The sequence below is a fragment of the Zingiber officinale genome, chromosome 3B (assembly GCF_018446385.1).
Source record: "Zingiber officinale cultivar Zhangliang chromosome 3B, Zo_v1.1, whole genome shotgun sequence".
NCBI lineage: Eukaryota > Viridiplantae > Streptophyta > Magnoliopsida > Zingiberales > Zingiberaceae > Zingiber > Zingiber officinale.
This window is the reverse complement of record NC_055991.1, coordinates 1,356,592-1,372,155: the sequence shown is the minus strand read 5'-3', so window position 1 is coordinate 1,372,155 and position 15,564 is coordinate 1,356,592.

Below are 15,564 nucleotides of genomic sequence, written 5' to 3'. Positions count from 1 at the left end.
AGCGCTCGGACAGGATCAAATTGGCACTGTCTGTGGGAACGCACCTGAATTCGAGCCAAGAAGATGGAAGAAGCTGGACGTCAATTTTTGGTAACGCTCTCCCCTGAAGAGCTCGAAGCACTCGTCCAAGCACGAGCAGCGAAGATTGTGGAGCAGCAACAAAAAGCTCAAGGCGAGCGGGCAGTGCAGCAAGCGACATCAGCTTCGGGTGGCAGAGCGCCACCCGAAGACCGGCAGGAGCAGCTCTCAATATGGGGGCAAAACAAGGGGCCGACCGGGACACAGATGGGTGTGCCGCCCGCCCCAATACCTTTTCATCGGGCTCTGTTCCAGACGCCGTCGGAGGTGGCGCAAGCCAATCAAGACAAGAGATCCTCATCAGACGAGGCACCCATCCGGGACGTCAGAAAAGGAAAGGCGCCCCGATCGGACGCATCGCCCAAGCGGACCAATCAGCAGTTCTCAGATGTCATTCTCCGCGATCCACTGCCGAGGCATTATGTGCCCCCTGCTATCGAGGAGTACAACGGGACGACCGACCCAGACGACCACCTAGGTAAATTCGACAGTACCGCCACTCTGCATCAGTACACAGATGGTGTAAAATGCCGAGTGTTCCTCACAACGCTTTCGGGATCGGCGCATCGATGGTTTCGAAGACTGCCGGACGGCTCAATCACCAGTTTCAAGGAATTCTGGACGGCGTTCCTTCATCATTTTACTAGCAGTATGCACCACCAGAAGACAAGCGTTAGCTTGTTTGTCGTCAAGTAAGGCGCGAGGGAGCCGCTCCGAGCGTACATTCAGCGCTTCAACCAGGTGGCCATGGACATTCCAACGGTCACCTCGGAAACAATGGTGAACGCGTTCACGCAAGGGCTCGTGGACGGTGATTTCTTCCGATCGCTCATCCGGAAGCCGCCTCGGGACTACGACCACATGCTGCATAAAGCCAACGAATACATCAATGTGGAGGAGGCCCAGGCGGCAAGAAGGAAAGAAGCACTGAGCGACCAACCAGCTCCTGCCGAGCGGAAGCAACCCATCAGTCACCAACCACCAAGAGGACCGCGGGCCGAAGCCGCCCGCCCTCATCAGCATACTCGGCCGCACGCCGTCCAACAAGTCACGACTGATCGGCCCAAACACAAGGGGAAGGTATGGACCCCAATATTTTGCTCACTCCATCAGTCGGCCACTCACAATACTCGCGATTGTCGGAGCCTCCCCCCCCCCATTGCTCATCCTGCGCCAAGGAGTTACCACCACCGATCGCCTTCACCAGATCGGCAGCATCGGCAACGGAGCCCCATGCAAAGGACAGAAAGGCGATCTCCCGAGCAACATCACCGTCAGCAACACGGAGCCCACCATCGAGCGTCAAATGAACGACCTCGACATTCAGCTCGGGAGGAAGAGAACAGGGGCAACGCGCCTTGGGGAGAGATCAACATCATCGCCGGGGGTCCGACCGGCGGAGATTCGAATAGAGCCAGAAAGGCGCATGCAAGGCAGCTGAGGATCCACGCGGTCGGCTGCAGCAAGGAAAGGGCGAGCGGACCTGAGATCAGCTTCGGGCCCAGGAACCTTCAAGGAGTTGAAGTCCCTCACGATGACGCCCTGATCATCCGAGCGGTAATAGTCAATTACACTATTCATCGCATTTTCATTGACACAGGCAGCTCGATCAACATAATCTTCAAGAAGGCCTTCGAACAATTACAAATTGACCGAGCCGAACTATTGCCAATAACGACCCTCCCCCCTATACGGATTCACGGGGAATGAAGTCTTGCCTGTCGGCCAGGTCCGACTGGCTATCTCGTTGGGCGAAGAGCCGCTCAGAAGGACAAGGACCACCACCTTCATCGTGGTCGATGCTCCTTCTGCATACAACGTCATCCTGGGGCGACCGGCTCTCAATGAGTTCCGGGCGGTCGTCTCCACCTTCTTCCAGAAGATCAAATTTTCAGTGGAGAATCAAGTAGGGGAGGTGCGGGGAGACCAGCTGGCCGCTCGAAGATGCTACGTGGAGATGGTCCGGGCCGAATCAAAGTCCGCTCGGAAAGTGCCGCGTGTTGAGGTACATGCTATTACTGAAAAGCCACCTACTTTAGTTTATGAAGAAAAGGAGGAAGTGCAGATTGACCCATCCCGACCGGAGGCCACCACCTTCATAGCATCCGATCTGGAGGAGAAGCAGAAGGAAAAGGTGATCAAATGCCTCCAGCGGAATTGCGACGTCTTTGCCTGGTCGACCCATGAGCTGCCTAGGGTCTCGCCAAGCGTAGCGCAGCATGAACTTCATGTCCGGTCGGACGCCCGCCCGGTGAAGCAAAGGAAGAGAGACTTCAGCGCGGAGCAGAACGTAATCATCCGGGCGGAGATAGAGAAGCTTCTGGAGGCCGGCCACATAAGGGAAGTACAATTGCCGAGTTGGCTTGCGAACGTGGTCCTGGTCTCCAAGCCGGGCAACAAGTGGAGAGTCTGCATCGACTTCCGGGACTTGAACAAGGCATGCCCGAAGGACTTCTATCCTCTTCCCCGGATCGATCAGCTGGTGGACTCCACGGCCGGGTGCGAGCTAATATGCATGTTGGATGCATACCAAGGCTACCGTCAAGTGCCGCTCGCCCGAGAAGACCAAGAGAATGTCAGCTTCGTCACGGCAGACGGCACTTACTGCTACAATGTAATGCCGTTCGGATTGAAGAACGCGTGAGCCACCTACCAGCGTTTGATGAACAAGGTCTTCAGAGAGCAGATCGGACGCAATTTGGAAGTGTACGTGGACGACATACTTATCAAGTCCTTCCGGGCGGCCGACCTCTACGCGGACATGGAGGAGACCTTCCAAACACTAAGGAGGTATGGCGTCAAACTTAACCCACAGAAGTGCCTGTTCGGAGCAAGAGGTGGGCGCTTCTTGGGTTACATTGTGACCGAGCGGGGCATAGAGGCGAACCCCAGCAAGATAAAGGCGCTGCAGGACATGCCGCCTCCCAGAAATCTCCGAGAAGTGCAGCGTTTCACCGGTCGGATAACGGCGCTGTCTAGATTCATCTCTAAGACCGTCGACCGGAGCTTGCCGTTTTTCAAGATACTCCGTAAAGCCACCAAGTTTCAATGGGATGAGGAGTGCGATCGAGCGTTCGAGGAATTAAAGACTTACCTGAATTCTTTACCTGTGCTGACAAAACCAGCCGTAGGTGAGCCGCTTCGCATTTATTTATCATCAACTGAGCATGCTGTGGGCTCAGCATTAGTGAGGCCGAGCGGCGAGGAGCAACCAGTGTATTTTTTAAGTCATATCTTAAAGGATGCTGAGTCTCGCTATACCGGTCTCGAGAAGTTGACTTTCGCCTTGGTTCTGGCAGCTCGGAGGTTGCGCCCTTACTTTCTGGCGCACACAATTATTGTGATGACGAACAGCCCGCTAGCAAGGGTACTCCTGAACCCCCGAAGCATCCGGACGGTTTATCAAGTGGACGACGGAGTTAAGTGAGTTTGATATCTAATATCAACCTCGCTCAGCGATCAAAGCACAATCCTTGGCGGATTTCGTGACAGAGGTACAAAAGCTTGAGCCCGAAGCTACATGGAAAATATATGTGGATAGATCGTCCACTCGGCTCGGGAGAGGAATGGGGATAGTACTACTTTCACCTCAGGGAGAGCGGATGCATCTATTCGTCCGGCTGGACTATCGGGCAACAAATAATGAGGCAGAATACGAAGCTCTCATAGTCGGATTGCAAGCTGCGCGGCATGTTGGAGCTAGTCGGGTCGTGATCCACTCGGATTCACAGCTGGCCGCTCAGCAACTCATGGGCGCTTTTGAAATAAACAATGCCAGACTCAAATTGTACGCGGAGGCCTTTGAGAAACTCAAGGTCGTCTTCACCGAGGTAGTAGTCCAGGAGATACCCTGAGCGGAGAACCATGCGGCAGATGAGTTAGCTAAACTCGCAAGCTCAATATCGCCAGTCGTCATCCAGCCACCCGTCGAGCAAGTATGTTTGGTAGCACACGTGGATCGGATGGACGACCTCACATTCCCGAACGATTGGAGAGCAACCATCGCGGAGTTTCTGCGCTCGGGTGTCACGCCCTCCGATCGGGACGAAGCTCAGCTATTAAGAAGAAGAGCCGGCCAGTTCACACTCATCGGGGAGCAACGTTACAAAAAGGCGTTCTCCCGACCTCTGCTGAAGTGCGTCAGCTCGGAAGACGCCGAGTACATTCTCCAGGAGGTACATCAAGGGTCATGCGGAGGTCATCCGGGCGGCCGGTCTTTGGCTAGGAAGATCCTGCTGGCCGGATACTTCTGGCCAACACTACATGTGGACGCCGCTCGGACCGTCGCAACGTGTCTTTCCTGTCAGAAGCACCACAACTTCTCACATAGGCCGACGAAAGAAATAAAAGTGTCCACAGTGTCTTGCCCGTTCGACCAGTGGGGCATGGACATCATAGGACCCTTCCCTATGGCGACCGGACAAAGAAAATTTCTTTTGGTGGCGATAGATTACTTCTCCAAGTGGGTGGAGGCTGAGCCATTGGCCAAGATAACCGAGCACATGGTCAAAAAATTCATCTGGCAAAACATCATCTGTCAGTTCGGCATTCCACGTCGGCTCGTGTCAGACAATGGGCGGCAGTTCGTCGGGAATCAACTCGAAGAATGGTGCAAGGGATATGACATCGAGCAGCATTTCACGTCCGTGGCGTATCACCAGAGCAATGGTCAAGCCGAAGTAGCCAACCGGGAGATACTCCGAATTCTTCGGGCTCGGCTCGACCATATGGGAGGAAGCTGAGTGGACGAGCTGCCGGGAGTCTTATGGGTCATTCGCACGACCCCTAAGGAGGGAACGGAAGTCACCCTATTCCACCTGGTATACGGAGGCGAGGCGATCATCCCAGTCGAAGTCGGCGTGGAGTCCGCCGGATCCAAAACTACGATGAAGATAATGCCGAGCGGAGGCAGCTGGAATTGAACTTGATCGACGAGGAGCGAGCCAAAGCGTCCGTTCGGCTGATGGCTTACAGGCAGAGGATGAGGCAGAACTACAACCGCCGCGTGGTTCCTCGAACATTCCAGGTAGGCGACTTGGTCTGAAAGAAAGTCAAACCGGTCGGGGACGTGGGCAAGTTGGAGGCTCCCTGGGCAGGACCGTTCAAAGTCATTGAGAAGCTCCGATCTGGAGCTTATTACTTGGAAGATGAGGATGGGAGAAGGCTAGAGAGGCCGTGGAGCGCAAACCACCTCCAGCCCTATCGGGTTGGATGAAAGGTGCGCTGATGTAATATACTTTAAAATATTCTGTTCGGATGTATTATTTGGTTGCAGGAATGAAAGCTATAAGAATAAATGCATGAATCTGGCGCACCAAGCGGATAACAGCGTAATGTCGTGGCAGAAACCCCGTGTCGTTCGGCCGGGAACATATTATCCGAGCCCAATGCTCGATGGAGAAGACCCCTTGCCGTTCGGCCGGGAACATATTATCCGAGCCCAATGCTCGATGGAGAAGACCCGTGCCGTTCAGCCTGGAGTATATTATCCGAGCCCAATGCTCGATGAAGACCGTCGAGCGGCGACGTTAATCTCTAGAGTCGAATCGGCGACTATAAAAACCCCGGCTAGAAATCCGTCGAGCGGCGACGTTAAACTCTAAAGTCGAACCGGCGACTATAAAAATCCCGGCTAGAAGACCGTCGAGCGGCGACGTTAAACTCTAGAGTCGAACCGATGACTATAAAAACTCCGGCTAGAAGACTGTCGAACGACGACGTTAAACTCTAGAGTCGAACCGGCGACTATAAAAACCCCGACTAGAAGACCGTCGAGCGGCGACGTTAAACTCTAGAGTCGAACCGGTGACTATAAAAACCTCGGCTAGAAGACCGTCGAGCGGCGACGTTAAACTCTAGAGTCGGACCGGTGACTATAAAAACCCCGGCTTGAAGACCGTCGAGCGACGACGTTAAACTCTAGAGTCGGACCGGCGACTATAAAAACCCCGGCTAGAAGACCGTCGAGTGGCGACGTTAAACTCTAGAGTCGAACCGGCGACTATAAAAACCCCAGCTAGAAGACCGTCGAGCGGCAACGTTAAACTCTAGAGTCGGACCGACGACTATAAAAACCCCGGCTAGAAGACCGTCGAGCAACGACGTTAAACTCTAGAGTCGAACCGGCGACTATAAAAACCCCGGCTAGAAGACCGTCGAGCGGCGACGTTAAACTCTAGAGTCGAACCGGCAACTATAAACCCCCCCGGCTTGAAGACCGTCGAGCGGTGACGTTAAACTCTAGAGTCGAACCGACGACTATAAAAGCCCCGGCTAGAAGACCGTCGAGCGGCGACGTTAAACTCTAGAGTCGGACCGGCGACTATAAACCCCCCCGGTTTGAAGACCGTCGAGCGGCGACGTTAAACCCTAGGGTCGGACCGGCAACTATAAAACCTCCGGCCGGACAAAGTTAATAAAAAGATCGACTCGTGAGTTAGCAGGTCGATCGACCAAGTTATCAAAGAGACTTCATGAGCATCTAGCGGGAGTTCCATTTAAAAAAGTATGGACGCTTAGCCGAACGGCCTAGTTATAAAGAAAACTTCGTTAAAAATTCCTTGAAAGGAACGGGCGGGACGAGCAATGGTTAACGAAAAGAAGGAGGAGACTTGAACGATTGTATTTCGCAGTCTGAGAGGAGGACACAAGTGTTGACAGCTAATAACAAGACAATAGGTATCCATTAAAGCCGATCGGAAGAGGTACAAAAAACATTACAGGAAAATCATAAACACTCCTCACTCCAGTGGCTCGAAGATGGGCTCCGGGACGGCGTCTAGCAGGCCGGCCAGGTCTCGGGGGGGGGGATGGAGATATCTTCGGAGAGATGTCCCTTGGCTTTCAAGTAAACGGTGGTCGCCCGGATAGCCTCTTCGAAGGACAGAACCAATCGATCGCTAAACTTTTCACCAAAGGCATCCGATCGGAGGTAGTTCTATCTCATCACTTTGAAGCGGTCAGGCTCTCCATCTTGGTATTCCTTCAACGCCGCTCGAGAAGCGTCGAGAGCCACTTGGAGTTCTTCCTTATCTGCCTGCAGTTTAGCTTCAGTGGCAGATCGACTATCTTTCTTAGTAGATAGCAGGTCGGTCAATTCAGTGACGCGTTGCTTCAGCGCCCGAACCTGCACCTTCATTGCGTCAAGATCAGCAACGGCCCTATTCTTTCTGTTAGTGGCCACAGTGATCTGGTGGTCGTGGGACTTGACTTGGTTTTCAAGTCCAGCCACCCTGGATTCCAGGCCGGAAGATTTGTGCTGCTCGGCCGCTAGCAATTTTTCTATTTTGGCCAGCTCGGACTTGAGCGTGGCATACGAGGGTCCCCTCAGCCGGCGCTCCTCCAGAAATTTGGAGCTTCTTCAACTCCTCTTCCAGCTCGGCCAAACGATTGCTGACCGCAATGTTCTCCACCCAGTGCTGCGTTCGGATGGATAACGTCAATAACCTGGTGAGATTATCAGGATAGCGTTAAGAAACATACCCCGGTGGCTTGCTGCATGTGGTTGTCTGCCAGCTGACCGGGAGTCATCAGGGCCACGCGAGCCCTCGTATCTTCCCACGTCTGGGCGAGCGGACCTCGGATGGTGACTTGGTGCTCGGGAGCGGCAGGCTGATCCGCCGCTAAAAGGAATTTCTCGGTAGGGAGACGGAGGACAAACTTGATCATTCGGCGGTCGCTTGGATCTGCTTGGGTAGAAACGGCTCGGCTGGAAGACTCGCCGATCGGTGCAGAAGTAATGTCAAAGCTCTTGAGCCGAAGGTGGACCCGGGGCACGGAGCTAATGGGTGGTGCTCCAGTCGAAGGTGCTGGCTGGTCGAGCTGGGAGGGAGTCCGATCGGAAGAAATGGTCTCATGCACGGCAGGCAGCGGGTCGATTGCCTCTGGGGGAGCGTCGACTGGCCTAATCACCGGCTCAACGGGCGCGATGGCGGTCCGGCGACGTTTGCGAGTTATCAGGGGGGAATCGCCGGTCGATCGCTCCGCGTCCTCTGAGGTGGGCTGCTGACCGGCCGAAGAAATAGCATCCCCGGTCGCTCCAGTGGTGGTGCCCTGAGCGGCAGACTCTCGGGCCTCAGTTGGAGCCTCTTCACTTTCGCCCTCATGCGAGCCGACCGGCGCGATGCCTCGATCGGCCATCTCTTTGGCGGCCACCGCCTCAATCTCGGCGGCCTTCAACTTCAGCCGATCGGCAACCTTGGATCGCCACATGATGTCAGCTGAATAACAGAAGAATAAATCAGTTAGACCAAAAGGAAAAAGGACAAGGAGGGTGCTTACCCAAGCTGCTCGGAAGCTTTGTGCGGATCGGGCTCAAGCCAAAGACATACAACACCCCCTCATGAAGCAGTTTATTGATGTTGAACCTCTGGCCGGCCAGTAGGTTAGCAGCATGAAGATATTGTTAGGATCCTTCGTACGGCTAGAGAGGGGGGTGTGAATAGCCGCCCCAAATTCTCGCGTTTCTTCCTACGATTAGGGTTAGCGCAGCGGAAAATACAATGTAGAAACGACAAAGAAAGAGATCAAACCTCAACGCATCGATGTAACGAGGTTCGGAGATGAAACTCCTACTCCTCGGCGTGTCCGTAAGGTGGACGAGCCCTATCAATCCGTCGGTGGATGAGTCCCCGGAAAACCGGCTAAATCAAACACTCCTTCTGGGTGGAGAAACCTCGCCACAAAGTCTCTTGCAACAGCAAGATAAGTGTACAAGAAATACAACAAGAAGCAAGAACAATAAGAATGTAAAAACACACACTATCTTGCCTTCGACTGGTTTCCGTTGACGAAGCAGCAACTTCACGGAACAATAGCAGCAGCTGACCAGCCGGGGAAGCTCACACGAAGCTTCACGAAGTAGAGAGCTCAGCAAAGCTCAAGCACAGCAAGAAGCGGGCCAAAGAGAAGAAGAAGAAGATTTTCAACAGTAGCTTCTCAACCTCTTTTATAACCTGCGAAGAAGAGAAGAAACTAGCCGTTGCGTCAGCTAGAACCTGATCGGCGTGGACCGATCGGGAAGAAACCTTTTGTTCGTCACGATTGGTCCACGCATCGATCAGAACTTCTGATCGGCGGGACCGATCGGAAGAAGCTTTGCTTCGTTTCCTCGATCGGTCCATGGACCGATCGGGGAATCTCTGATCGGTCCATAGACCGATCAGGAATCGATGGATGCGGACCGATCAGGGCTTCTTGATCGGTCCCCGACCGATCAGCCTCTCGCGCCTCGCTCTGTTCGATCGACTCACGATCGGTCACCGGACGATCGGTTATCACACATAGATGCTATCGATAGCTTGATCGGTCACCGACGATCGAATATTCATGATCACCGGATCGATCACCGGATCGATCCGACTCATGGTTTTCGCCCAAACCAAGTTCAAACCAACATCCGGTCAATCTTGACTGTTGGTACATCATGCTTAGCATCCGGTCGGTCCCTTGACCTGCTAAGACTCTCCACCAAGTGTCCGGTCAATCCCTTTGACCCACTTGGACTTTCCTCTTCGTGCCAAGTATCCGATCACTCCTTGATCTACTTGGACTTCCCAACACGGATGTCCGATCACCCTTGATCCATCTGGATTTTCCTCCGGCTTCACTCACGGGACTTTCACCTAGCTTCACTCACTAGGGTTTTCACCGGCTTCACTCACGGGATTTCAATCTGGCTTCACTCACGGGACTTCCAAACCGCCTGGCTTCACTCACGGGACTTTCCAATGCTGGCTTCACTCACCAGACTTCCACTTTCACCTAGCTTCACTCACTAGATTTTCACCGCTTCACTCACCAGATTTCCATCTGCCTGGCTTCACTCACGGGACTTCCAACTTGGCTTCACTCACCAGACTTTCCCATTGCCCAGCTTCACTCACGGGACTTCTGCTTGGCTTCACTCACCGGGACTTTCCACACCGCCTAACATCCAGTTAGGACTTTCCCACCGCCTGGCTTCACTCACTCTCCATTGCCTGGCTTCACTCACTGGACTTTCCACACCGCCTAACATCCCAGTTAGGACTTTCCCACCGCCTGGCTTCACTCACCAGGGACTTTCCCTGCCAAGCTCCTGCTTGGACTTCTCCCCGCCAAGTCTCCATACTTGGACTTTTCGCAAGTCTCCATACTTGGACTTTTCCGTGCCAAGTCTCCATACTTGGACTTTTCAAGTGCCAAGCTGACCTTTCCCTGCCAAGTCTCCATACTTGGACTTTTCAGTCAACCAGGTCAACCTTGACCTACGGTTACACCAATAATCTCCCAAACATCTATTCTTGTCCCATATCAAGAATAGAACTCCCTCACGAGTGTCAAACATCAACATGCAACTCAACTAGGTCAACCTTGACCTAAAGTTGCATCAACAATCTTCCCAAGTCAAACATCAAAATACAACTCGAGTCAAGTCAACTTGAGTCGGGTCAACCAGGTCAACCTTGACCTAAGGTTGCACCAACAATCTCCCCCTTTTTGATGTTTGACAAAACTATAATCAAGTTAGGTTAACCCGATAACCTAACTTAGGTTTTCCAACCATCTTCCAATGTCCAATGTTCTTTCCTTGAACATTCTCTGGACATTCTCCCCTTAGGTTAACCCGATAACCTAACTTGGGTTCTCCAATAATTCTCCCCCTTTTTGACACACATCAAAAAGAATTCCAATGTTCTTCCTCGAACATTCCTTGACATTCTTCCCTAGCTTAGGTTAAACCGATAACCTAACTTGGGTTCTCCAATAACTCTCCAATGAGCACTCTCCCTTTTGACACACATCAAAAAAAAGGAGAATCAAGGTCAAGAGTTTCTTCCTAATGAAAGTCCCATACCTTTCATTGAAACTCTTAATTTCCCCCTTGATACTAAACTCAACAATCAACTTAGTGATAATCCCATATCACTAATCCTTAAAAATCTTAAGGAGTAAAAACTCCCCCTAAAAGCCAACTCCCCCTTGACCATTGCACCAACAATGTCTTTGGGAGTTCCAAACCTTTAGAAATCTACAAAACCCAACTTCCACTGAAATTTCGGACCAACATTGAAATCGAATCGGACGCCCGATCGGTCCCCATCGATCGAAACCCATGGATCGGTCCCGGACCGATCAGGCCTTCACCAGATCGCACCATGCTCTCTGGATCTCACGCAGACCGATCAGGATCGGTCCGCAGACCGATCAGACTTTGGATCGGTCCCCGACCGATCCAGGAACACTGATCAGTTTCAAATTTCCTTCCGAAATTCAGAAACTCCTAGAAAATTCCAGAAAATTCGAAAAATGTAAATTTCGAGGATACATTCCTCATAACATATACTACCATGGAAAAATAGTTTTCTATGAAAGTAGTTTCCATTTTTCAATCTTGATACAAAGTTCAAAAACTTTGAAAAAGTTCAAGTTTAACTCAACTTTGTATCACAATGTTCAATGATGAATGCTATCACTAGGAAAGCTTCATCAAGGTTTTTCAAATCAATTTTAAAATGCTTTTAAAACCATTTGAATTTAGGACCATAATCTTAGGGCTATATGCACATAACTTGTACACAAGCTTTCCCTATGATCCTCCATATCTTGAATTAGGCTCATCTAGGTACAAGAACTATGCACCTTGATCCTAATTCATGATCCTAATATCTCACACACATCTAAAGTGTATCAAGCACATCCATGTCAATTTTGATGTGAGATATGGGTTTAGGTATCTTAGGCTAAGGTCTCATGCATTTTCTAAACACAAATTTGATCTCAATATCAAAATATGTTTTTCATCCTTAAATCAATTCAATTGATTATTAATGCAAGAGATGATGACATGGCATAAAATGGTATCATAAATGAGAACATGTGCCAATGTCATGATGTCATGGCATAAAGTTTGAAACTAAACTAACACATGACATATAAACTAGCCTAAGTATTATCATGACATTTCAAATGATAATAAAATAAATATGATGTCATGGCATGGCATATGGCAACCAATCATGGCAAGTTAGCTCAAATAAAATACCTAAATCCGTATCTAAGTATCCTTAGCCTTAGCTAACTTAAAATTTAACCCTTGATTGCCCAAAGTGCTCCAAGAAAATGTCAAAACCCAAATTGGCATTTCTTGATCTCTTGTTTGATTTATATCATTTGAAATTCTACAAGAGTAGCACTTCTAAATTAAGGCCCGGATTGCCTTGATTACCTAAGAGAATATCAAAATCCCAATTTGACATTTCTCTAGGTTTTTCCAAATTGTGTCAATTCAAAGTAAGATTAATATATTCTCACTTTGGCACACCTTACTCTTCCAAGGAGTGAATGATAAAGATTATTCCATTTCATTTTCAAAGGTTCCCAAAAACCTTGAAAATGCTCCTTGAGTGTCAATTTCCTCAAAGTTGGGTTAACTACCCTTCTTATTGGAGTTGACACTCTCTAACCCATCTATGGGATAGAGAAGATGCTCCTAGGAACCCAATACCTATTAGAGCTCATTGGGTTCACTAAATATTCACTAGGGATAACTTCCCTAGCAACCCTCCTAATGACCCTCTTAGGCTTTGAAGCCTTGGTCATTTGGGTCTCATCAAGGTCAACTATAGGGGTGACTCCCCTTGTAACCTTGGTAATGGTCTTCCTAGCCCTAGGTTTTGTTCCATAATCGAATGGAACATTATGATAGGTGGGCTTGACCATTTGGGACTTAGGTTTGTGACCCAAACCTTTCTTGTCCTTGGACTTGGGTTTTTGACCCCTAGACCCTAGAGTCAAATCCTTAAAAGCCTTTTCTAGAGAGTCAAGTCTTGACCTCAAGACTTGATTTTCTTTCTCTAATACCTCAAGTTTTGGTTTGTCATTCTTTCTTGAGGTGTTCCTAGGCATGTGTCTAGTTGATTTAGGGTTTCTACCTAGGTTTTCCTTAACCTTAGAAGTGTTAAACCTAGGGTTAGCATTCCTAGTAGTATCCCTATCTAGGTTGACATGTTTAGCACCTAAGCACATGTGTTGATTTCTAGTGTTAACATGCTCATCATTATTGACTAATGCAATAAAATTACTAGCATGTATCCTACTAGAATTGCACGAATGAGCCTTAAAAGATACCTTAGGGTTTGCCTTAGCTCCCCCTATCAATGTGCCCGGTCTCTTGCCCTTGTGAGGTTGCCTCCCCCTTGGACATTGACTCCGATAGTGTCCCCGTTGCTTGCATTGAAAGCACACGATGTGCTCCTTGCCCTTGCGTTTCGGGACTCCGGCTTCCTTGACCTTTGGCGCCGGTGGAGTCTTTCTTACCCTCTTTGGACACTTACTCTTGTAATGTCCATGTTCCCTACACTCAAAGCACATAATATGTAATTTGATTGAACTTAAATTGCTTGAGTTACCTAGGGTTGAGGGTGGATGCGAGCTCTCTTCTTCATCCCTCCCGGAGGTAGAAGCTTCTTCTTCTTGCTTCGAACTTGAAGAAGAACTCTCCTCCTCTTCTTCCTTGGATGTTGAGTAGCCCTCAACTCCCAATTTGCTTCTTCCATGATGTGAGCTACTTGACTCACTAGGCTCCTCTTCATGGCTTGAAGTGGAGCTCTCCTCATGGAGTTTGTCCAAGTTGTTCCACAACTCCTTGGCATTGTTGTACCTATCTATCTTGCACAAAACATTATTAGGTAAAGCAAATTCAATAATTTTTGTTACCTCGTCATTGATTTCGGATTGTCGGATTTGCTCTTTCGTCCACTCCTTCTTCTTGATAGGTTTTCCTTCCTCATCCATCGGAGGGGAAAACCCTTCTTGTACACAAAACCAATTTAACATATTAGTTCTAAGAAAATACATCATCCTTACCTTCCAATATGTGAAGTTGTCGTGAGACTCGTAGAAGGGTTGAATGGTGATGTCTTCTCCATAGAGATCCATCTCTAGCCCGTGCTCCCCCGGGTGTTGATCCGTCGAAGAGCGGCCTCGCTCTGATACCACTTGTTAGGATCCTTCGTACGGCTAGAGAGGGGGGTGTGAATAGCCGCCCCAAATTCTCGCGTTTCTTCCTACGATTAGGGTTAGCGCAGCGGAAAATACAATGTAGAAACGACAAAGAAAGAGATCAAACCTCAACGCATCGATGTAACGAGGTTCGGAGATGAAACTCCTACTCCTCGGCGTGTCCGTAAGGTGGACGAGCCCTATCAATCCGTCGGTGGATGAGTCCCCGGAAAACCGGCTAAATCAAACACTCCTTCTGGGTGGAGAAACCTCGCCACAAAGTCTCTTGCAACAGCAAGATAAGTGTACAAGAAATACAACAAGAAGCAAGAACAATAAGAATGTAAAAACACACACTATCTTGCCTTCGACTGGTTTCCGTTGACGAAGCAGCAACTTCACGGAACGATAGCAGCAGCTGACCAGCCGGGGAAGCTCACACGAAGCTTCACGAAGTAGAGAGCTCAGCAAAGCTCAAGCACAGCAAGAAGCAGGGCCAAAGAGAAGAAGAAGAAGATTTTCAACAGTAGCTTCTCAACCTCTTTTATAACCTGCGAAGAAGACAGAAGAAACTAGGCGTTCTTCGATATCTGATCGGTCTGCGGACCGATCAGTGGTTCTGGCACGTATTATCAGTTACTGGTCGACTTCTGATCGGTCCGGGACCGATCAGGATCCAGGGTTCTTCTGATCGGTCCATGGACCGATCAGAACCTCCGATCGTCCATAGACCGATCAGGAACTCTGATCGGCCGGGACCGATCAGCCAGCTTCGATCGGTCCCCGACCGATCAGCCCCTCGCGCCCGCCTCGCTCGACGATCGACTCGATCGGTCACCGATCGATCGTTATCACACAAGATGCCATCGATAGCACGATCGGTCACCGCATCGATCGAATATTCACAGATCACCGGATCGATCACCGGATCGATCCAGCTCATGGTTTTCGCCCAAACCAAGTTCAAACCAACATCCGGTCAATCTTGACCTGTTGGTACATCATGCTTAGCATCCGGTCAGTCCCTTGACCTGCTAAGACTCTCCACCAAGTGTTCGGTCAATCCCTTTGACCCACTTGGGCTTTCCTCTTCGTGTCAAGTATCCGATCACTCCCTTGATCTACTTGGAGTTCCCAACACCAGATGTCCGATCACCCTTGATCCATCTGGATTTTCCCTTGCCCGGCTTCACTCACCAGGACTTTCACCTAGCTTCACTCACTAGGGTTTTCACCTGGCTTCACTCACCAGGATTTCCAATCTGCCTGGCTTCACTCACCAGGACTTCCAAACTGCCTGGCTTCACTCACCAGGACTTTCCCGAATGCCTGGCTTCACTCACCAGGACTTCCACTTTCACCTAGCTTCACTCACTAGGATTTTCACCTGGCTTCACTCACCAGGATTTCCCGACTGCCTGGCTTCACTCACCAGGACTTCTCCGACTGCCTGGCTTCACTCACCAGGACTTCTCCGACTGCCTGGCTTCACTCACCAGGACT